The sequence below is a fragment of the Canis aureus genome, chromosome 38 (genome assembly GCF_053574225.1).
Source record: "Canis aureus isolate CA01 chromosome 38, VMU_Caureus_v.1.0, whole genome shotgun sequence".
Lineage (NCBI taxonomy): Eukaryota > Metazoa > Chordata > Mammalia > Carnivora > Canidae > Canis > Canis aureus.
Window position 1 is genome coordinate 13,189,663 of NC_135648.1, and position 24,022 is coordinate 13,213,684.

General features: G+C 36.1%; 3 long non-coding RNA genes across 3 annotated transcripts in view; 2 read left to right on the forward strand and 1 right to left on the reverse strand.

Annotated features, from left to right (window-relative positions):
- Window positions 1-18,968, forward strand: part of LOC144307083 (uncharacterized) — a 112,006-nt gene extending 93,038 nt beyond the window's left edge. The window contains exons 4-7 of the long non-coding RNA XR_013374058.1: window positions 8,335-8,467; window positions 8,773-8,926; window positions 15,071-15,168; window positions 18,900-18,968. This is a non-coding gene — a long non-coding RNA (uncharacterized LOC144307083). The remainder of the gene's footprint in view (window positions 1-8,334; window positions 8,468-8,772; window positions 8,927-15,070; window positions 15,169-18,899) is intronic.
- LOC144307128 (uncharacterized) lies at window positions 281-4,804 on the reverse strand. The gene is made up of 3 exons (XR_013374074.1): window positions 4,723-4,804; window positions 4,073-4,286; window positions 281-422 (listed from the first exon to the last, which is right to left on the reverse strand). It is a non-coding gene; the product is annotated as an uncharacterized LOC144307128 (long non-coding RNA).
- A 3,043-nt stretch (window positions 18,969-22,011) lies between the features above and the next one.
- Window positions 22,012-23,469, forward strand: LOC144307082 (uncharacterized). The gene is made up of 2 exons (XR_013374057.1): window positions 22,012-22,439; window positions 23,305-23,469. It is a non-coding gene; the product is annotated as an uncharacterized LOC144307082 (long non-coding RNA).
- The last annotated feature ends 553 nt before the right edge of the window (window positions 23,470-24,022 follow it).

Consider the following 24,022-nt stretch of genomic DNA (forward strand, 5'->3'; position numbering starts at 1 on the left):
ACTTTCAGGTCATTGAGGAGATTCTTACTTTCTAGTGAAGAAAGACTTTGATCCAATCTTAGACCCACATGAGATGGAGGGGGAATATCTTTTGTACAATACTTTTTAATCTACTTGGGAGAGATTTTAGTTATAGGAGCTTTGTTCCAAAGACAGTGGCATCAGGAAAGTGTCCCAAGTGTCTATTAAAGAATATAAATGTTTGAGGCCAAACATTAACCATCCTGAAACCTCACATGAAACCAAAGTGCAAAATATTAAAATCACTCACTTGCCTTACTTCTGTCTCTCTGAACCAAGGACTTGGCATTCTTCCCCCAAAGCACAGGATCTGTGTTTTCATAATGACTTTTCATTGTTCCAACCTAATTGCTTTAGAATGTTGTTACATTTTGCATTTTTATGGTCCTCTTGATATAGACCTGAGTTAATACATGAAAGGCACTTAGAAGACTATCATATGGTAAGTACTTAATATATGTACACTATTATCATCATTTTTAAGATTTTCACTGGTTAGTTTGTAATGCTCTATGTAAGATGGGATATGTAACAGGCTATATGGGGAGTTGGACACTGGAAGTGCCCCCCCAAATTTAAGCAGATATAAGGTATCTGAGAAGATGTTCGTGAGTACAGGAAAGTTTAAATGTTCCAGAATCCTTTCATAAAAATGGAGTATAAAGAGAGCTAAACCAAAGACTAACAGACACCATTTAAAACAAAACTAGTTGAAAAAGCATCTGGAGAGATATAAACATAATAATTGGGATGATTATTAAAAAATTAAATAAACGTTTACCTCTAGAACAAAGATACAATGGTGATTTAATGAAGAGACGGTGTGTGAGATATATTCACAACAATTCAACATGAATTGGGGGAAATAAGACGTGTTCATAAAAGGCAGAATAAGTTTGCTAATTGCCTTGTAAATGTATTATAGGTCCTAAACAAAGAAAACTGGTGATTTTAATCTATTTTCACACATGGTTTTGAATTAACGGATGTAGGAAATGAGTACCATTGGCTGATAACCTCGCAAAAAAGAGTCAAACCAACATGACAAACCTTTTGATGAACACAGTACAACCTCACTTTGAAGTAGGCATAGTGAAATAGGTGAGATTGTATGTGCTGTGTCATAAAAGGGTCGTGTAGCACCTTCAATCATGAGTTCAATAAATAATCATCAAGCCCCAATAACATAGGCACAATTATGGGGACTTGCACAACAAAACAAAATAAATAAATGATGAGAAACCAACCTGTCCCCATACACAGGGAATGTACAGTAAGATAGAAAATGTGATCATTAATCAAATAATCTTGCAAATAAATGTCATAGCACCTCTGTTAATGAATGCAGAGACATATGGTGCTATGGGAATAAATACTAGGAGGACTACACCTCCTCTAGGAGTAAAAGAATAGATGATGGAAAGAAAGTGATGTTTGAACTACAATATGAGTGCTGAATAGCTTTACGGAGGCATTAGTCTGGGGGAGGAGGGACGGGGAAAGGAGAGTGTTTTACAGCAGCAGGGAGAGCCTGGAAGAGGCTCTGAATTAGGAAGGAGAATGGGACACCAGTGTGTCAGATGGGGGCAGAGTAATGGGGGTGGAGCAAGAGGAAAGCCAGAACAGGGAGGGGTAACTGTGTAGTTTATTGTCACACTGGATGGCTTTTGAGATTAAAAAGGAGGTACTCTCAATGATTACACCAGAACAACAGGTGGCCACTGGGACTCTGAGTCACCCTAATTATAGGCTGTGTTAAGAAGAGGTCTATAGGCAGAGAGTGATGGAATTGTTGGAAGGATTTTAAGCAGAGGTTTACATTTTGGCCACTGCAGTGTGGAGAGTGGATTATAATGAGGCGGGCGTGCATGTGGAGAGACTACAAATTAGCATGCTTGTTTCCCAGAGATCAGCTGAAAGGCAGTTTTTGTTGCTGTTATTTTTTGTTTGTTAGATTGTTATATTCCCTCCTGTTGCATGTGGAGAACATGGCCTAAAATCATACTAGGAGTTTCCTTCTTTTTTTTTTTTTTAAATGATTGGAGTTAAGAAGTGCTTGCCACTTGGCATGACTCTAACTGAAGAATCTAGGGATAAGACTGACAAAACATGATTATGGCTAGAATTATTATGGCATAATCTCTTTTTTCTCTCTCTGCCTACATATACGCACATATATACACACGTACATATATGTATGTACATATCTTACATACACACATATATTCACTCATTGTATATTTAACACGCTACTAAAAATTATTAAAGATCGTATTCAATGAGTTAATCATCCTATGGAGACTTATCTGCTACTCTGCAACTATATCCTAACCTTTAAAAATACTGATGGGCCTATTTTTTTTTAAGTTTTCATTGTTTAAATAGTAAAACAAAGAAATAACTGAAAGTATAGAAACGTATTCTAAAAAGGCAAATGATATAAGAACACCAAATGCTGAATTTTTTTTTTAAATCTAGCTCAAATCCATTTGTATATAAATTTTTGTATCCTGCTTTCTTTCAACTCAACATTATATCATAATTAAGGCTACCCAGTTTAGCAAATAAAAGTACAGGGTGCTCTATTAAATTTGAATTTCAGATGAACAGTAATTTTTTTTTTGCATAACTATGTTTAAAATAGTGCAAGGGAAATAGTTTTACTTAAAAAAATTGTTGCTTATCTGGAATTCAAATTTAACCGGATGCTCCATATATTATCTGCCAATGTTAATTATAAACACTTTCCTTTTTTAGTGTAATCTTCATGGACTATTATAAATAAATTATGCTAAACATTTTAATGTAGGAAAAATGTCTTATTTTTAAAGAGCATGTCTTTGGACAGATTCACAGAAGTAAACTTCCCAGGTTAGATTAAATATATGTGTATCCCTGAATTTATTTCATAGAAGTATTATGGGCTGTTGTTTCTTTTCCTAACTGTAGTTAGGTGATTCGTTAATTCAGAAGTTGAGTTTGTACCATCATTGCTTAGATCCCCATCTTTTTTTCTTCAAAATATTAGTAGGTCAGTCTCTCCTTGGGGAATTTATCTTTGGATGGCAGTCTAGTTTTTTCTAAAGTCTTACTGGAAGTCTTAGATATTTCAGTGAAGGAGATTTCTGGACAGGTTAGATACACATTTCTCTAGGCTCCCTGTATTCTATTCCTGGGCTCAGCTGATCAGCAAACAATCTGTGATTTATTAACTTAGCCTCCCTCTCCCTCTTTCTCTTTGCCTTTATCGTCTCTTTACCTTTTGCCCTTATATTTGACCTTCTGCATTTACAGAGCACCTATACAATAAATGCCTATTCAATCGGTGTCTTTGGGACTATCAAACACTAATGTTCATACTTTGGCCTGAGTGACTTAGTCAAGCTACTTAAACTCTCTGAGCATTGGTTCTTATATCTAGGATAATTGTATGCAGGATTTTTGTCATGATAAAATGAGAACTTTTGGGGGGAAACACCTAATGTATCAGACACAGAAAGCACTCACTATATTCCTGAGAATGCTAATGAAAACGTAAGGACTAATTGACCTGGGCAAAGCTCGCTAAGAAGCAACAGATGTAAAAAAAACAAAAAAAAAAAAAAAAAAAGAAGCCACAGATGTTAACATGTAACGAGGTCCATGTTACTATTAACAGCTAAATCTTATTTTCTCCATTTCCTTGTATGTCTCCAGAGTATGCATTATCTTTAATGCCTGCCATGAGTTACAAACTACCTGGAAAGGGCTTCTTTGCTCTTCAATGTTACAGGTTCTCTATCTTGCTCACATTCACAAATATTCCAGCAGGACCATGGTGCTGAGAAGAGTTTTATGAGCCTCTGGCTTTGAGGCTGAAAGAATAGCTTCTCGATTATACCTGAGCAGAAAACAGCTCCCTCACTACAGAACAGTTAAACACTTCCCTGATCACAGCAGGAGCTCCGGATTTTAGTGTCTAATCACTTTTGCACCACTGTCCTATAGCCTCATTCCCATTGACCCACTCACACTTCTCTTCATTAATTATTAATCGATACATATTAAGTACCTTCCAGAGCTCAATGCCAAATAGCGTTAATGAATCTTTCGATCAGAAAACGAAATCTCCTGGTACTTAATGTGCTTCCTGCAGCCACAGAAATAAATGAGACATTGCCATGTGGCGGTACATGGAGACCTGGATCATCGATATGTCAGCTCTTTTAAATGTATTTTTGTTCATGGCGGAAGTCTTTATTTTCAAAGTATTTTTGATCAGTGGCCTAGGTATAAATTCCAAGTAAACAAATGAGATAAATCAAATATTCCTTGAAAATCTGCAACTCCCACCTACAGTTCAGTCTCTTAGCGACATCAGATGCTGTTCAACCCTGGGAGCTATGCTCTCTGGAGCCTTCTTTCCTAGCTTCTTAGTGTAATTTGCTTGCATCTCCCCTGACTTCTGGTTAATTCACTGCAATTCAAAGCTTTCTCACTGGGTGGCAGCCTCCACCTTGTTTCATACTTGGATTTCCTTGCATCTCCAGTGTAATTGCATGCTGGTTCAAAAGGCAGGATCTGGACCCAGATGTCCATGTTTGGAATCCAGCCTTTGAAATTTATTTGGCTCTTAGGTAATGTCTCATCATCAAAATGAGGATAACAGTAGGAACTACCTAATAGGATTCTCATAAGAATTTAGAAAGTTCAAGTACTTACAAGAGGGCCTGGCAAATAATATCCAGTAAGGTTTATCTGTTATTTTTTTGATCATATTCAGGATACGAATACAGTCACACCTGGAAATACAAACATGAACAAATCACAGAATTTAAGAAACAGACAAAAACCTGATAACACAAACAAAAAAGGCTAATGACCACAATGACAAGAGAAGAGGTGAGAACCAGCACTGTGGAAACAAATAAGCAGAGTGTTTGCAGCAGACTTGTGATTGTGGTCCAATGATAACTAATTTTTAATTATTTATTGAAAGCCTGGAGGTGTAAGCATCTGGGTTTGTTTCTTACCAATATTACCTCATGTGTCCTTTACAACAGCTGTGTAAAATAGATATTTATGCCCATTTTCCAGATAAGGAAACTGAGCCTAACAGAAGTTAGTTTGCTTAAGGTCATTCATCTTGTAAATGGAAGACCCCAGATTGAAATCCAGGTTACTTTTAGTCTGAAACTCCTTCTACTCTGTGGCTTCTGCTTTGCCAGCTCGCTTTATTTTCTATCTCAGCTGTTTCTGGTTAAAATTTTAATGCCCACTTCTCTGTATTGTTCCTATATTCTGGAAGAGATTGTGTCGCCTGTGACACCTAATAAGAAAATCATAAACATGTCTGCAGATTGAGTCTCTTATTTTCTGAGGTGAATGCTGAGCCAACAGAGCTGCCAGTTCCTCACTTAACTCCTTACATTTTCTGTGACATTCCCCTCCACTCTGACAGGTGTATCAGCATTTCCAAGGCTCCTTGTGCTGATAAAGCTTCCTGAAGACACACACCAAATAGAAATCACTTGGTGACATGTTCACTAGGGCACTTCGTGAAGAGGTCTAGATTGAAAGGACAGTGTCCTGTAGATGGCTCCACTACCCAGTAGGTCAAGTGGACCATGCAAGTATGGCTCCACTGCCCAGCGCATCAAGTGGATGATTTGAACATGGCAGTAGAGACGTAGGGGCAAATTTCTTTTTTTCTTGAAATGTGTGGAACGAGCTATGAATTCCAAGAATTTGTCATGGAAAGAAATACATTTAAATTACAATGAAAATATTAGGTGATAAAGCTATTTTCGCTTTTGTTCTGTTACACACAAGATATAGAGACCTGATGACATAGAACGACGGGACCAGCAGTACAAGAGATAAGAAAAGAAGCTGAAGGGTGATTTAAACACTGTACCCCTTAAGAATTACAAGCATTTACTCATCATCACCTTTCAATATCTTTTCTAATGTGGAATAATACTCAAATATTTTCTTTATAATTTTTCAAATGTATATGAAAACTAAAGGTGCTTTAAAATACAAAGGTAGTGGTTCTACATGGTGTGATTATAAATGTTCAGGAAACCCTCCCTTTGTGTTCACATTAACATTACACACAAACACATACACACCCCCTCATACCCCACACCTTGCAAAAGCAGACACACATAGACACACCGCACACAAGTCCCTCACGTGTCATACCTCTAAACACACAGACACACACACACACACACACACACACGGGTACACACACATGCATTTATAGACAAACCACACCCTTACACTTTCCAAACACAAATACTTGACTCTCCTGCCAATGAGAGGAGGAGCAGGCAGGGGCGAGATGCCTGGAAGGGCAAGGATAACATTTGCTGAAAACTGAAATTCTATTTAGGGATTTCAGTATGAACTTGATGGTTTTGGCTTTTGTGCATTTAAATTCAGAGTGACTTAAAATAGCTCACATTTGAACTATTTGTCAAATATTCTTTGGTGTGAATGTGCTTCTGATTATTTTCTTGTGAGCAGATTTTGACAGACAAACTGCATATCCTGAGGGCTGAAGGCTAAAGGGAGAATAAGAACAGGGCAAAGAGAGAGGTTGCAAGGGGTCTGAGACACTGTGTCTAACACAATGATTTGTCCTGGGGTCAGTGCTGAGTGAAAACCTGTAGACACCACCGAGAGCTTTCCATAGAAATAAACAAAAGGTTATTCAGACAATACTGTAGCCAAAGAGAGTATTTTTCTACTTACATCAATGTAATGCTTTAAAGGTCACTTTGGTCAATATAAAACTAGAACGTATTGGCTATCATTAAGTTAAATGAGACAGTCTCGACCCCAATTCTGGACAATCATAAATCCCAAATTCTAAATTCTTCAGTCCAATCCAAGGCCTAATACTTTACATCTTTAAAAGTCATGAATATGTATTAGTTGTATTTGAACTTGCATATTTTAGTAAGTGTCTTAATATTGGAATAGAGAGAATTGATGAAGACATGCTAAAAAGTTTGAGAAATTAAAAACAAAAGGTAATGATTAAAGTAGACAGATTGACCTGTTTCAAACTTAGTGTGGATTAGAAGGGTGCATTATCACAATGCCTTATGCGTAGATGGAAAAGTATGAAGATTTAAATTAATGAGATCATCATTAAGGAACAATATCTCCACTTACTCCCTTTCCCTGGTTACAGAGGTTACAATCTGAGCTTTCGGATGTCATTCTCCCTAACATTTTAAATATTGTTTCTGAAAAACAGTGGAAGCAAAAAAATATCTTTGAAGATCCATTAGATCTTTTCCCTATCCATCTGACATGACAAAGCCAACATCTGTTAATCTAGAGAGCATCCCTGGAAGGGCTATTTGTTCATTCATATTTTTGGCCATGGAAATGACTTACAGGACAAATGGAAACCAAGTTTGGTTTCAAAGTGCTTAACATTGGACTACTGTGCCTGCATTCACGGTGGATCAATATAAGGCAGTTTTTGAGTTTATGTTCAATAATTTTTATGATAGCAGAGGAGAAGAAAAAACTAATGTACCAAACATGAGATCTATAAAATTATGAGTTTTTTCTCTTTTGCAAGGTTGAGAATATTCTTATCTAATATTCTCTCAAAAATATTTGGAGGAAATCAATAAAGGAAAACATGGTGATGAATAACAGTACACTAAATTTGGTCAGTGTGTTTTTTTAAATGTTTCAGATAATATTCTGCCTTTATTTTTTGTGATTCTAAAATTACTCTCTTTTCACATCCCAATTTTCTAACTAATTCATATTACTTATCTAACTATGCTGACAGTATATGTGGATGAAAATTCAAGAGAAAAAAGTAACACGGAATTTAAAATGGCATCTAGCTAAATGATGGTCCATAAATTATTGGAGTGATTGACTGGCTCATTTATTCATTTAATCAGGAGGAAGATATTTATTGAAGACTTACTCTGGGCCAGGTTTTGGTCTATGATTTGGAGATGGTGCTAAAAACAAGATAGACAAAAATTTTCTCCTCAGTGGATCTTATACGGTAGTAGAAGAAATAGTACACAAATTAGTATATGATTCTCAAATTTTCATTAAAATATCATGGAACGAACCAGAGAAGAAGAGCAATGAAAACTTGAAACATAGAACACGATGACTTCAGGGAAACCAGTTTTGGAAGAAATTTTATTAATTTTAAGGTTGATAGAAAAAGAAAAAAAGAGTATTCATTTCTATGCTTCACCTCAAAAAACAGCAAGCTTGACTGCCTATATCAAGACAGTTAAGATATTTCCTGCCTCTCCCATGCCTTCTGTCTCTTAGCCCAAAGACCCCATGATCTACAACCAGTGATCTGTGCAAGACACCTTCTCATTACCTCAGTGATGTTTCTACAAAATCAACTTCCATTCAGTGACTGCCACTATTATGTACTAATGTTTCATGCAGAATAAAGGTACTAAATGTATTTTTTCAAAAACTTGGGGTCCTATAAGTAAGAAAAAAAACTAATTTCATTGTATATGTGACAAGAACAAAACCAAAAATCTCTAAATATTCCAATCCTCCCCCCCCTTTTAATGAGGAAGAACCCTTTTCCCCCTGTACAAGACTTTGTTTCTGTGTGTTGGTTTGGGAAATGGATGCTGATAAAAACCTAGAAAAGACCAGGGTATTTTTTTCCTCAGGGCATTTGATTATAAGTTAAAATGTTGCAAGCAAGAGAAGTAGCTTAAATGCTATTTCTTTTTCATGTCACAGGTCAGAGGCTACTGCCCTGCAGCTGATCAGGTGCCTTGCCATCCTCAGAGTGACTTCTAACTCAGATTCTCAAGCAGTCACTACTCTCCACACCCTCTCTCAGTTCACAATGGAAAAAGAGGACAGATGGATAAGCACAGAATTGTTTTCAGAGGTACTACCAGGAAGTGGCATCATTACTTCAGCTCATACCTTCTTGGTTAGAATGTTGTCACATGTCCACACAAAGCTGCAAGGGAGTCTAGCAGTGGGAACCATCTGTGTGGTTATTTACCCAGCTAAACCTGGAAGTTCCATTATTGAAGAAAGAATGGATACATATCAGCAAACAGCCAGGAGTCTATACCTTATTCCAGCTCCGTGACTCCCCTAATATTATTCTGCATTCCTCTTACCACACTCATAGAACCCACACAATCACCTCCACGAATAACAAGGAAAGCCATATCCAGTCACTACTTTTAAAATGTCAACCTCCTCTGTTGGTTCTTTCCAATAAGTCAGTATGTGGTTCCTGGTGTTTTGGTGACCTATAAACCAATAGATAAATTAGCTGCTCCTTCTCTATACACATTAAGCAATAATGGAGAAAGACCAAGATAACTTCAATTAAAAATCTCATTCAGAAAAGCGAATAAAGAGAACACAGAGCAGTCACTTGCCCATAGCAATAATCAAATCCTGCTGAGCAAGTATTGGCATGTAAAATGTGCTTGGTTGCTTCTTGTTCTGGTCTCCAGAGGAACTCCATTGTCCATTTGCTTCTCTGGACCCTTTGTCCATTTTCTTTTATGAACACATTTGAAGTGTGCATTGGAAAATGTGCTCTCCTTGAGGGCTACACAGTTTGTACAATTTGGGGGCACAGGAGTTGCTTTAGGAATCAAACAATTATAGGCATTTTAAATAAGGTTGTGCTTTCCCTGGCAATAAAAAGCCCTCATAATGTAGTAAGTGTATTTGATTTGCTTTCCAGTCAGTTCCATGTGAAAGGAGTCATCAATGCAAATTGTGTCTAGATATAGGTTCTTTTTTTTTTAGTGTCAATTTTTAATTACACTAAGTACAGTGTTAATGCTATAATTGTCATTAGGTAATTTATAGTTGAGTGTTGTTAGACTTGTGATGTTATTAAATTGTATTTTTATTCTGTTTTAAAATTGTACTTATTTGAGGGGCACCTAGGTGGCTTAATCAGCTAAACATCTTTTTTTAAAAGAGATTTATTTATTTGAGAGAGAGAAAGTGAGAGAGCCTGAGCAGGGGAAGGGGCAGAAGGAGCAAGTGAGAGAGAATCTCAAGCAGAGTCCACACTGGGCACAGAGTCCAATACGAGGCTTGATTTCATGACCCTGAGATCATGACCTGAGCCTGAAACTAAGAGTTGGATACTTAACTAATGAGCCACTCATGTGCTCCAAATGTCTGACTCTTGATTTCAGCACTGGTCATGATCTCACAGTCATGTGATCAAGCCCCACTGGGCTCCATGCTAGGCATGGAGCTTGCCTGAGATTCTTCCTCTGCCTTTGCCTACCAACCCCCCCCCCCCCAAAAAAATAATTTAAAAAATAAAAATAAATAAAAGTGGGTTTTTCTGAGTAATAGACTTGCAGAACAGGATCCTTTTCCAGGCTGTCCTTTTTCTTTTTCTTTTTCTTTTTTTCGTTTTTGCACCTTGCAGCTTTATTGCGATATAATTGACATGTAACACTGAGTAAACTATATTTGTGTTGATTTGACCCTTATGTGTTGTAAAATGATTCCACAGTGTTATGTACCATTCCCTCACTTCATATAATTCTCATTTCTTGCTTGTGGTGAGACCATTTATAATCTACTGTCTTAGAAGCTTTCAAGTATCCAATACTATATTGCTAATTATCATCAGCAAACTGCACATTAGATCCCCAGAACTTATTCATCTTATAACTGGAAGTCTATATCCTTTGGGCAATATTTCCCTAATTCTCCTTAGATACAGTTCTTAAACCTAAAGTCTCTCATTTATTGATCCTGTGCCCGGGTTTACCATCTCCCAGCAGCTTAATAAAATTTCCTTTTATCCATATAAAGAGCTAGGCTTGGGCTGTCATTATTTGTTTTGTTGGCATACGGTCTGCTTTCCAGCTTAACACAACCAACTCCTAATGCGCAACAGTCTGTGTCCTCACCCCACTGTTAAGCCAGTATCATCTATTCTAGGGTGTGTGAGAGCAGCAGACGACTTCCAGTACAAATGTCTGGTTTGGATTGAATATAGTCTAAAGTTTCACAATGTAAGACTTTACATATAACAACTTAAGATAGACTTTTCCTTTTTCAAATAGATAGTGTGGAAGACGGTAATTTAGAACCCTTAGAGCAACATTTCCTTCTTTTACATGAAGTTCCCATTTGGAGGATCAATGAACCAGTTTGCATTGACTTCTAGACAGAAGGAAGATGAAAAGGATAAGGGAGAATGTACTCTTTCCTTTTCAGGACGGTGACCAAGAAGAAGCACATCTGCTCCCATCTCCATGGCTATAATTGACCTACATGGCCCTAGGGAGCTACAAGGAGCATGCAAAATGAAGTCCTTAGGTGGGCAGTAATGTGGTTATTAGCTAAAGGATGGGAAGTCTGTTGCTGAAGAAAGTGGAGGTGAAATGTGGTGGAAATCTGGACCACAGTCAGACTTCATGAAGAACAATCCTGAGTTACCATGAATAGAAATTACGCCAAAATATTACTAGTTTTTATTTCTGGTGGGGGAGGCACGTATGATGTTCATTGTATTCTCTAAGATTTATTTAGACTTTATCCATTTATTTATTTTATCTCTCTACTTTTTAGGGATTTACAAGGATCGTTTAGCACTTAAATAATTCAAAATTATTTTAAAAATTCAATGAACTAAAATCCCACAACCAGGCATTGTAAGAGATGATATAATAAGAGTCATTTGTAGATTTGATGCATCAGATAAGCCTTCAAAGGCCTCTGAGAGAGAATCTCTGTCAGAGGCAGAATTGGAGATGTGTGATAATGAGAGAGAGAGAGAGAGAGAGAGAGAGAGAGATTGTTTGCCAATGATGAACTGCTTTCTTCCTCTTGAGAAATAGTGCCGATTTTAAAGAGTAGAGCTGGGAGAGAAAGAGAGGAAGAGAAAGAGAAAGAGTCAGCAACATAAAAAGTTTAAGCTCAGTGATCTGGAGAAAGGGGTTTTGCTTACTTTGCATATCAATAATTTAAATAATATTATTACATGTTAAGTAAATATATTGCTGCTATTATAGTAAGAAATATTTTGATTATTTCCAGAAATCATGATAAAAGAGGACAATTCTAGCTCAGTCATGCTCCATGAAAATAATTACAGCAGCAAATTGTGTAAAATAATAATGGCATAGGTCCTTGATTTGAAATTGTCAAAAAACATGTTGTTACATTAGTGACAAAAAGAGCTTAATGAGTGCACAGGAAAATATGTTTTGATTTTAAACACTTGAAAAATTCCACTTCTATTTATACTATGAGGGTATTATTAAAACAAACATTCAGATGATGCTAGAGGATCTTACAAAACAGTACTTGGGCATTCTCAGAGGTTTATCTCTTTTTATAGATACATTTTAGCAATATTATTCCTCTAAAGAAAACCAAGCGGTGGCTTAAAAAGGAATATTTTTATCCTTGAAAAATGTGACTAAACTTCCTTTTTGGTAACTAGCGATGAGAATGTATTCTTACTATCTTAAACAACTAGAGTAAAAAAAAATATTGACTGTCTGGTGGGGGTTACGGCATAAAATGTTGGGGAGAATTGAATGATCAAGTTGTAGGTGGTACAGGTGGTAGGTAATTCTGTTCGTATCAGAAACAGAGATGTGGAGACACAACTTCTATTATGCTAACTTTAATGAGCTGAGATCTTATTACCCTCAGTCTTTTTCTCTCTCTTTCTTTTTCCAAGATTTTAATATCTGAGAAAAAGAGCATAATTATCATACATTGGGCCAGGCATCTGTTCTTATATCACTATGGCCGGAGGGGCAGGGACACTGGCAGCAGCAGGCCTTGTGTATGAGTGCTTCCCCAAGAAGGGGAATCTACTCAGAGTGAAACACTCAATGGTGTGTTAATATACCATAAAATGGAAAGGATAATATATAATATTATAAATGGAAAGGATAATATATAATAATATAAAGGGAAAGGATAATATATAATATTATAAATTCTGTGAGTTAAATTTCCTTCCAGTAAGATTTGTGAGATAATTAGGAATGATTACTAAATACTACAAATGGAAGCATATCAGTTTCTTACAAATCATTACTAGAATCTTTTTGTCTGCTGTGTCTTTAATTATGCACAATATAAGAGAGAAGCGAGAGGGCCTCATCTGATTCATTTAATTTGTTTGTTGTATTGTTCTGATAGTTAAGAATGGTGGCTAATAAAGAAAGATGTAGGAGAATATTTATAAATTCAGATATTTTCATATTTGGTCAGGGGAAGATTATTTTAGTGAATAGACACAATCAGTAAAAATAGAGATTTTATGACAATTAGTTCCTTGCATATTTCTTGAGTTAGAATGAATAAAATTCTTGTCTGGTACCTGTATAAGCCAGTTATAGCATTTAGAATGTCACTTAGGAAATGGAAAATTTCCATTTATATAAAATCTTTATATCCTGCTGAAGAAACTTGAAAATGTCAATTTCATGCAGTACATCTGGGGAAAATCTGTCTAGGGCATAACACCTTAACTGTCACATAGCGATTATAACTTATCTGTGTAAATAGTAACGAAAACTTTGCAGAGATGCATTGTCTATTAAGACAATTGGTGCTTAGGCATATGGCTATACAGTCACTGGATTGTAGGTCCACTTGGATAGATGACATTCCCTTGACACTCACCCAAGGGTCAGTGGAATTACATTCCCAGTAGCAATATTTTTAAAAAGACATTCAGATGATGCAGGATGTTCAAACATCATTTTCATAAATTTTCCCTTCTTCTACCACATATTTCAGGCACAGGAGAACAGGTGCATTAAACATAGTAACCTCAATAACATTTGCAAAAGGAATTGTTAACAGAAGATACTAAGAAAGGAAAAATATAGAAGGAACTGTCATTAGATAATATCCTGTCTCTGAAGTGAAACTGTAGTACAACAATTAAATAGGAAGGCAGGGATGGTGAGGTGGGTCCCCGAAGAATAGGTCCTGTCTTTAGTTTCTCTGTGTAATATGTAAATGTATATTGTTATACAAAGTTCTGAAAAACCAACTTACGAGCCATGTCATTGTATCAAGTGGCAGGTAACTTGTACTTTGTCTGCACTTTGGTCCTGAAGGGAAGAATTGTGATCTAGAATTAAGATCTTACTTTCAAGGATAACAACCTTCCTCTTCCTTGGATTTCCCTGGGGGATGCTTCCAAATATGGTAGTTACCCAGGCAAATGAGAAGCAGGAGTGTTACATTCATATATTTTTTTCAAAGTATATATAGAGATGTGCAAATATGAAGTGGTTCTTGGATTGACATAAAAGGACTGTAGTTGGTATTATACGAATCTTGAAAAATCTGTCAAGCTCTAGCATATGTGTATTGATGTATTAAATATATATTAATTTTAATTTGATGATACATCTGTGTTTTCTTGCATAGAGAACTGAATGCTCTCTACTCTGTTATGTAGAAGATTTATTCATGATTTAAGGGAAAAGGGTATCTTCGTTGAAATACATCTCATATTTATTTGACTGAAAATGATATAGGTTTCAAGGTAATGAAATTGTTATTGGAATCCAAAGAGAGGATATATTAGGCTTTAAGAAAAGCAGCTGGTAGAGATTAAGTGGCTTCTTCAGTGTCCCAGAACTAGGAAACAGTACATAAAGCATTTGTTCCTAGGTCACTTTGGCTCTAAGACCCACTGAAATGGAAGATTCATAAATATAAGAGCAGTGCCTGCTGTGTTCAGCATTCCTCCCCCAGTACCCATCACAGTGTCAGGACTCAGAAAATAAGGAATGACTAAAGAAATAGTTTAAACACTGTTTTAGTTTAAATAATCCCATTGGGACAAATTGACAAAGTATCCAAAAAGAAATTTAGCAGTGACTAGGTTTTGAAGTTTGGTTGAATAATGCAGGAAAATCTTGGATCACAGGACAGAAAGAAATATGCTCATTTCTGGGATAGTTATAAAAATAGTGAGACCTGACCAAGGCATTCACTGTCTGGACTGATGAGGTGTCTTGTGATTATTAGTTGTGTATTTTCATTTCAGAAATGGCTTGATCTACCTATATCTGATTTACAAACAACCATCAACTACTGCTTTTCAGGAACACGTGACCTATTAGCAACGTTCAACATGTTGAGAAGGTGAGAGGTGTCATTCTGTTTTTTTTTTTTTATAAGATTTTATTAATTTATTCATAGAGACACACAGAGAGAGACGGAGAGGCAGAGACATAGGCAGAGGGAGAAGCAGGCTCCATGCAGGGAGTCCAACTTGGGACTCCATCCTGGGTCTCCAGGATCATACCCCAGGCTGCAGGCGGCGCTAAACCACTGTGCCACAGGGGCTGCCCTCATTCTGTTTTCCATACTTGAAAGTCCTCCTCATGAAAGTACAGGATATCTCCCAGGGAGGTGGTATAACTGTTTCTGTGGGCCCTATTTCTTTCACATTTGTCCCTTCCCCAAGTTTTTGATTGGATTATTTTCTTAACATGTTTCTCAACCACATATGCTTCAGACTAAAAAATATATATATTTATACTTATATAAATATATATATTTATGTATATAAATATAAATATATATATTTATACTTATATAAATATATATTTATACTTATATAAATATATATTTATGTATATAAATATAAATATATTTATGTATATAAATATAAATATAAATATAAATAAATATATATATTTTTTCCTGGATTTCTATTCAAGCCATCTAGTACCACAGTTCCTTACATACATTAATTTTTCTATTCCTTTCCTGAGGGCTGTACCCTTTTCCTTAAAATCCAATTCAATAATCAATACCTGGCTATCAGCACATATACCTGCCACATACTTACTGCATGCTTGTATTCATTTGGAACATCTTGAATATGTATTTTATTCACCAGTTGCAACAATTTTCTATTTTACCTAGTTCTATCAACTATTTGTTTGAATAAAATTGAAATTGGCCATGTTTTGGGGCGCTATGTGTAAACATTCATTATCAACATTTGCAGCTGGGGCATCTCATTCATTGCCTATCCCAATTACAATGATGGTGTCAAACAGCCTCTCTACTCATAATTTCTCTTTTAGTAAATTGGCTGTGTCCTATGAAATCTGAGATCCAAGAATAACTTTATATGGAAAACAAGTATTAACAGCTATTGAAAAACTCCTGCCCTAATGTTTAACCAAATAAGATGTTTTATTAGGATCTGTATCTTTATAGCTCCCTTTTAACAGCTGTAATAAACTCTTTCAAAGCAATATGCTACAAGAGATCAAAGAGCTATGCTCAATTAGAGTCGTTCCTTATTAGCCATAGTCAGAAAAGGAGTAGGAAATAAATCAAAGTGTGTCCGATATGTCCTTTAGTGGACTAAGAGAGTATTGTGTCACTCTGAAATGCAGCTTTAAACCAAATTAAAAGCCCTGTAAGCCCTAAAGCTCCCTCTGCTATGGTAGTAGACCTGCTATGGAGATCATGTCTCGGGTTCTGATATCAATGCCACCTATGGGCTCTACCTAAGAATTGAGAGATCAGAGATGAGAAGCACATCAACGAAGTCCTAGAATGCAACCAGTTTACTGTCACCAAAGAGATGTGCAGCATAAGTTGACTGTCGTGATTTCAGCTTGAACAAAATAACAGCAGGTTTTGAAGCAGCTGTTGTATATTAGAGGAAATGAGGTTATCAAATGCAGGAAGAGCAGAAAATGATTTAAACTCTGATTTACTGAGAACACCCTCACATCATGAGGCCTGGTGTGAAACCATAGCAGCAGAGCAGTGCAATACACGGCCTCGGTGGGTAGAGTTGATTTCTTTAGAAGGGCTCAAAAAACCATGTTAATTTGCCACCATTCTCCTTTCATCCCAGGCTTAACTGTCCAATCATCTCTGATCACTGGCACTCTTGCAGAATGTAGGTCCTGGTACTATATTTATTGATTTTTTTCCCCTTATATGTTACTATGTATCTACCCATCATTCTCTCCATGTACCTGTCATTCTATCTTTCTCACAACATATCTATGAATTCATATCACTATGATTTATAGTGAAGGAACTGAGTGTTAGATAAATTAGGGAACTTTCTCAAGGAGAACCTGTAATAAGCAGAGGTGATCAGGTTTCTATTCCCATGTGAAAAATTTCTCAACTGTTCTGCCCCATAAATAAAGATGATTACTATTTTGCACCAAATCTATGATTTCATCATTTTCAATTACCACTTCCCTCTCCAACGTTCTCAGAGGGATGACCACCCTATGGGTTTGACTTGATGAAGACAAAGTCAAATTTAACTTGTAGATTGCTAGGGAGGTTTCCTTTTTCATGAAATGTCAACTGCTTGTAGGAAAGGAAACGTGAAATGCCTCCATCTCACTTTAACAATAGAAGGATTTCCAAAAGCCTATGTGGCTTAGGTCCTTTTCCACATTGTTTCTGGTTTTCTCCTAGTTCAGCCCCCCTCTTCCATAAATATGCAAAGGGGACGTTTATCAAGAAAGACAGAATGAAAAAGCTTCCACTCTCTTTCAATGTTCTCATCTGCATCTTGTGAGCTCTTCTACTTTTTCACTATCCATCAATTTGCTTTTATAAAAGCTTCCCAGATTTATCTGGATACTTTTGATACTTTAACATCAAGGATACCACTTAAATTATTCTCCAGAATGCATCAGAATGACAAGGGCCTAACATTTACATAAATCTCACATAGCAGAGGTATGATGAAGGATTCAAGTTCTAGTATTTTACATTAATCAAGAATGAAAGTCATAAAATATTTTAATACTAAAAGGGTTACAGAATACCTTCATGTAATCCTTTTCATAGACATTACTCATGACATGAGAATAGCTCTAACACATCTAAAAAGGAGTGGTATGCAAACCAAACCAGAGAGGCGAGGTTAGTTTGTCAAAGTGTAAAGGAAATGAACAATGTCACAGTAAATGTACCTAAGATAAAAAGTAAAGTCAAGAAAAACATATGTCAAGGAAGGTGTCAGATTTATAGCTAGCCTCCAATTTATAAACAGGTATTCAGTGTAGGTGAATACAATTAATAACTATTTAATTGGTTGTGTGCATTATATCTTGCCTTCAAGATTACATTAGTTCTAGGAGGGCATAATTAAAAATTCCTATCCTTTCAGAACTTAGCATATTGGTTTAAACATTTGAAAAACAATTTTTTAAAGATTTATTTATTTACTTTTGAGACCTAGAGCAAGAGATTGCATGCCTAAGTTGGGGCAGGGACAGAGGCAGAGGGTGAGGGAGAGAGAGAATCCCAAGCAAGACTCCCTGCTAAATGCAGAGCTAGATGTGGGCACAATCCCAGAACCTAAGATCATGACCTGAGTCAAAATCAAGAGTTGGCCACTTAACTGACTGAGCCACCCAGGTGCCCCGACAAAGACCTGTTAAATAAATGTATCTCACTTTAGCTTCCGTGCTCCTTAAAACAGATCAGCTTCTTTCCCACATTGGTTCCCTCTTTCCCAATGTCTGTGCTTTGTTCTCACGACTTCACAAACCTCATCCTACCACTCTGTCCAACCTTTTCCTTCCTCCTCCCCCTCTTTTTAATTTGTAAAATTAAAATGGGAAGACTTTTTCTGGAAAGCACAGTGAGTCTTTTAGTCTTTCCAGGCCACGTGGTCTTCATCACCACCACTTAGCTCTCCTGTTGTAATGGGGAAGTGGCCTTGGTGAGAACCAAATGAGCCTGTCAGTGTTCCAATAAAATTCCATTTGTGGACACAATTTTAGATAAATTTCTTGTGTCTACAAATTGCCTTCTTTTCATTTTTTTTTTCTCTTCAGTCACCTTAACTTGTAGATATCTTTCTTTGGCAGGTCATCCCAAAACAGGCAACCTTCCAAATGGGATCCACTACCCAGAGTTGGCTTGTGACTGGTACAGAGTCAAGTTTTTATCTAGTCTATTTCTCTCTGCCTTGATAAAACATCTCTGCATTTTGTCAACCAACATCTAAATATACTGTTTTAAGACACTTATTTTCTCAATTACTCATAGAACCCATTTAATAGCCAATGTTCTTACTTCACAGTTTTATTAACTAGTATGTATCATTTTTACTCAGTCCATTATAAACTTTTGAAGATAGGGAGCTATCTATATATTTATTTTAATCTTCTAGGATGCATAACAGTATTCGGTAAAGAAGCCACTGAGGCCACGTGTAAAAGCTAGTTAGTGAGAGAGGAACAATTTTCAGCACTTCTTCCTCCCTTGGGCTAAACTGCAGAGGCAGACCGTTCTGGTAGCAGAAGGAGATTCGGGTGAAGACTGTGTTTCATGAAGACCTCTCTCCTCTCTAGGAGCTCTAGTGCACCATTGACCTTTTTACCAAAACAAAAATAAACGGAATCATCCTTAGTGGTGGCCTCTGTGGCCTGATCCAAAGGACACTAGGAGAGAAAATGGCTTTCAGCAGTTCTATCACTGGTAATGTACTGGTTCTGAAAAACACTGTCCTTTCCTTAGCGCTTTGATCCACGAAAAAGATATTTCATAAAGACCTGGGGGAGTGATATTTATATATTGATCAAAATGGGACATCATAACAATACAAGAAAAAACATGGAAATCATTGCTCTAGACTAGTGGTTCACAACTTTTATTGCACATTTGAATCAGTTCTGGAGTGCTAAAAAAACCCACAAGCCGGCATTCAGGCTACCTTGCGAGCAATTAAACCAGACTTTCTGGAAGTGGCACCCTCTTATTACCAAGTAAGTTTTCCCACTCTCCACAGATGATGCTACCATGTAGCCAAGTTGGAGAACCCCTGCTCTGCATCCTCTTGTAAAATGCACTCCTTTACGCAGGAAAGATAACAAATGAAACTACTTTTATTTTGATCTAATGAATTAATCACATTGGCATCCATGCGGGGGAGGATGAAAAAATAAATCACATGTTCTGAGGTAGCGGTCAGGAAAATAGGGATGAAATAGAAAAATGGCTGAGAGGGAAGTATGGATAAGTTGAATATGCCTCTTACAAATATTCTTCTGTATTAGTTATTCAAGACTTCTCTGAAAACCAAGAACAAATAACATTTATATAACCGAACAAGCCCTCTTGTGTTGTATTAATCATACTCGTAATTTCTGTAAATTGATGCTTTGACATCAACTGAATGGTCACTAGCTGTTCCCAGGAAGATGCTGGCTCACCCAAAAACACCTGGAGACTTTCCATAGCTCAAAACCATAGCTTTAACAGTCACAGTGGACATGAACTTCACAGGCACACTATTTTCAAACATAACTAATCAATCCTAAACCTGTTTAGTCTGCCTTGCTCATTGCTTCCCTTGAAAACAATAAAGGTGCTTACCCACATAGGTTTTCTCCCTCTGACTCATTTTAGATTTTAGTGCTCTACTTGAGTGACCCTGTGCGGCTGCAGTGTTCTCCCCCAGGGAGCTGTGGATATAGAAAAACTGTAAAATTCTGCTTTTTCTCTTGATCTGCTTCTGGCCTCACCAAACCTAAGTCAAGGTAAGAAGGTTAAAACAGGGAACTAGTGGTGTTTGAGAAAATTGTACCAACAGAAATAAATCCTTGTACTACAAAAAAATCATCCAGTCATGAAAGTCTCACTCCACAAAGGGTGCAGCTTCTGCATACATGTGTCCTTGTATTAATGCTACAAGCTTGTTCTTCTTAGAACCATTTAAAATTTTGTTTCACTTTTTTAAAAAAATTGCATTTCCAGACAGCTACCATCTGCTTGTTAAATTCGGATTTTAAGGTTTTACATTTCACTTCTTACAGGTGAAAACTTGATGTTAGAATGGAGAAGGCGTAACAGGTATAGTTTTTCTTAATGGGAACTGACACACCATTGATTAGAATTTATTGCTGTTTTACTTTGATAAATGCTTGAGAGGCTATTATTTTTTTGTTGTTACACTTTGAATACTTTTTTCTTTCTAGTGTATTGTGACCATTTTTTTTCTCCTGGTAGTTTGGATGTTATATATTAGGGCAAAGAGTAATCAGCTTGTCAGTTTTTGAGAAATGGATTATACAAACACAACAGTTGCCCCAAATTTTTAACATTTACCTCACATGAGGACCTGCATTTTATATAGAAAGTCTAGCAAATTGTAATGAAGATGAATTTGAATGTGAAATATCTTCCAATTTTTTGAAGGAAGTTTTTTTTTACGATATTATAAAAGACAATACATTGCCACAGTCATACCTTTTTGGCTACTGTGGGATTTTATTATAATAAAGTGTATGGGGGGTGCCTGGGTGACTCAGTCAGTTAAGTGTCTGACTCTCGGTTTCTGCTCAGGTCATGATCTCATGGGTGGTGGGATGGACATCAGGCTTCACACTCAGCAGGGAGTCTGCTTGAGATTCTTCCCTCTGCCCCTCCCCCTACTCACTCTCACACAAACATACTCTGTCTCTAAGATAAATGAAGAAATCTTAAGAAACAAGAAAGTGTTTGGTAAGTTGGCACAATAATAATGATAGCTAACATTTATTGAATACTTGTTATCTACTTGGAGTGATTTTAAGGTCCTTACATGGTTTAATTAATTGAATCCAAACGTTATTATTTTAAAGTGGATAAAACAGAAACCCAAGGGTTTAAGATAACTTCCCAACATCAACCACTACTTAGAACTTCAGGAATTGAAGCCATTTAGTTTGACTCCACACTTTCAAGCACGACAAAGTACTACCTTCTGGTGTAAGTCATTTAACAGTGATTATAATCCCAACATCTGATTTCATAAAACAGGCAAAAATCCTTTAATTAAGACGAAAAAGATATTTAAACATTTTTTCATTCATATTATCTATATTTCAGGATCAGGGCTGAGATTCCCACTTTGCTACTACAGACCCAATCAGCATTAAGCATATAAGACATTGCTTTTTGAACATTCAAGACTTGAATTATTTTGTATGCTAATGAGGCATAGAATTCACAGTAAAGTAAGGGGAGCCTGTAAATTACTTTAGGAATTCAAGAAAAATGAATGAGTTTATGGTTAGGGTACATTGACTTATATCCAGGAAACTGTTAATTCTCTATTTTTCGACTTCATTAGAAAAGTCTCAACAAATGCTTTTCCGGTTTAGGTAAGAGGCAGACTAAAGAAATTACCTTTGGAAATACAGAAGTTGGACTCTCATACAGGGAAATTTCACAGTGCCCGTGTAGAACACTGAATTATAAACTGAGAGCTCTAGACACTGTTCTTATTATGTCATAAAGTAACCTTGAAATACGTAAATATCAGAAAACTAAAGTCCATCAGAGTGAACAGTGGCATGGACAAGGAAAGAAGTTAATAATGGGGATGGGAATGCTCCTCAGGTCTCAATTGCTTGAATTACGATGTAAGTCTTCTCCTTTACATCAATTAGAGCAAACAAACAATCAAACATTAAGTTTAAACCAAAGAAATGAAGTGAAATATGTTAGAAGTCATGTTAGAAATAATCACATTTTATCATAAGGAACATCAAGAAGATCACAAGCTTCTGTGATAGCCAGTTTTTGTTAGGTACTTTGTTTTGAATGCAATGATTAATTTTAAAAGGCTCATCTGCATGAGGAAGGACCCTAGTAAATCCTCTGCTTTGATATAAAATTGCTCTTAATTTTATCTAACTACAATCGGGACATTTTCTGCGCAGTACTAATTATTATGTTCATCTAGTGAAATAGTTTGGGTTGTCAGCTTGACATTCTTTGTAAATTTTCTTTTCAATTTTTGATAAGGAGGATTCAATGTCAATATCTGCTTGAAACCATAACTCTATTTCTTTTCTTGCAATATTTGAGCAGACCCAATAACTGTGCCATAAACATTTTATTGAACTGAGGCATGACAAGATCTTTTTTTTTTTATTATCAGCTGTTAACATTCTTGTCATATTTAATGTTTCACCTGGGAGTTGGCTCTCAGTCAGGGTCCACTCTTCTGTGTGTCTACCTTTCAACCTTGATGCAAAACTAATGACTTCTTATTATCTCAGTCATAAATGAATCTTCAAAAGACATTAGGGACTCTTTGTAATCCTGTTAAAGATTTCTGGCGAGGTAGGTATTAACTGTGCAGTTTGTTCTGTTGAGTTTAATGGCTTCAAGCATTATTTTAATAACACATGCCATTTTGCTAAAAAATATCAGAATTCGTTTTTTCTTTCAGTAGTATTCAAAGTATGATCATTTATATAATTGAAGCATCTTTATTTGTAGGTTATGTTCCAGGCTTCCAGGCAACATTTTGAAAAGATTCTCCTTGTTCTTGGAGCTGCAAACATCCAGGAGGAAATCCCTGCTCAGTATGCAGTATTTTATGATATGCGTGTCTTTGTTCTTCATAACTTCAAAACTTTAAATAAACGTTACTGGTTTATCGTATGTTTAACTACAAGGGTTATATTTTTCCCAAGATCCATGACGTTATATAAACATGTAGATGAAGTACAAAACTTGCATGGGAATGACATACATCAGCTTTATTTATTTAAAAAATGTTCTGCAGCAAATATGCAAAATATTAGCATCTATTAAATATAACCATGGATACAGGGTGTTAAATTGTGTTCTGTTTATTGGGGAAATGGAGATAAAGTTAAATGAAAATATAGATTTCGACCTAAATTTCTTCCTTCACCTTTATCTTCTCTGTTTTCCTTAATATTTGTATATACCATACATCTTATCACTCTTTTCGAATTATTTCGTGTTGATCATTTGATTCACCTTCCTAAAAAAAACAGTGTCTTTATACTTCTCATATGTCTCATAATAATTCTTATAATTTGGGACAAACTCATGATGGTTTTTAAATTTTATTTTAATGTAGCTGAGAGCAAATCCAAATATCAAATATAATAGTTGAAAATTTTATTTCTTCATTTAAGATTTTACCTGGAGTCAAATTTTTATGTTGTCCATCTCATCATATGTT